Below are 1,247 nucleotides of genomic sequence, written 5' to 3' on the forward strand. Positions count from 1 at the left end.
TTTGACTGCTAACCAGAAGGCTGGAGGTTCAAACCCACCAACCACTCCTCAGAAGGAAGACTGGGCAATCTACTTCCATAGTGATACTGCTTCAGAAATCCAAGGAGGGGTTGCCATGAGTTGGATCTGACTTGACAGCAGTGAGTTTGTTTTTTTATATATTCATATATTTAAATATTTTGATAGCTTATGTTATTTGAAGAATAATTTTAGTTTCTTTTGTCTAAAGATTTTCCTTACTGCACATAAAAGGAAACTGAGGCTTAGGACCATTAAGTGTCCAAAGTCCTGTTGCTAGAAAGAGAAAGAAGTGTTAATACCAAGTTAGCTTTTCTGATACCAAGTCCCAAGGTCTTTCCTCTCTCTCCCTGCCGAGGCACATTTGTTTATGAAGAAGTTGCCCCACTTAACAGAAGTTCTAATTCTCAACTATTACTGGTATTTGTAACACCAGACTCTCTTTATGAATGAAAATTTGATATCACACCTGGAGCAGTGGATAGTGTTTATTCTTTATGGAACTATAATGGTGTGCAGTACCTAAGGCATTTGCCTGCTAACCATAAGGTTGATAGTTCAAACCCACCAGATGCTCTGTAGAAGGAAGATAGGGCAATATACTTCCATAAAGATTCACTGCCTTGGAAACTAAATGGGGGTCACAGTGAGTCAGAATCAATTCAAAGGCAGTGAGGGTTTTTTTTTTTTTGGTATAATTATATGTGACAAAGATATATGGGTTGGTGAAAATCTTGGGTGAGATCTGCATTTAAAGAATGATTGAAATAATATTATCTTAGTATTATAGTAATTACAGCTTTTGGTATTTCTTACAGTTTTAACATTTTTGTTATAAAAGTACCCTGAAATATATTTCCACATATTTTATTCTGTTTTAAAATTTTTATATTGATAAACAACTATTTGAAACATTATTCCACCAAGGACAGCATTCACTTCCCATGGTTATGTCTATCTGTCAATTTATAACCTTCAGATAATAAACATAGAGTTTTATTCTCAGTAGAATTTAGGTCAAAATCAATTCTCAACAAGAAAGTAACACATACAAATAAACAAACAAATGGATAACGCAAACAACCACAAAAATAAAGAAGTAATGATCCATGTAGCAATGTATTCTCAAAGCTGAAACATAAAACACATCAAGTGCTTCCACAATTATGGCTCTCTGAATACTCCGTACAGACAGGACACTGCAGAGACTGCAGGAAAGAAATTTGAGG

General features: G+C 34.7%; 1 protein-coding gene across 1 annotated transcript in view; it reads right to left on the minus strand.

Moving 5' to 3' along the window:
- Window positions 1-1,247, minus strand: part of PTPRQ (protein tyrosine phosphatase receptor type Q) — a 332,616-nt gene that overhangs the window by 199,108 nt on the left and 132,261 nt on the right. The window lies entirely within an intron of this gene.

The sequence above is a fragment of the Orycteropus afer genome, unplaced genomic scaffold (assembly GCF_000298275.1).
Source record: "Orycteropus afer afer isolate SDZICR_OR568_19922 unplaced genomic scaffold, OryAfe1.0 scaffold00375, whole genome shotgun sequence".
Classification (NCBI taxonomy): Eukaryota; Metazoa; Chordata; class Mammalia; order Tubulidentata; family Orycteropodidae; genus Orycteropus; species Orycteropus afer.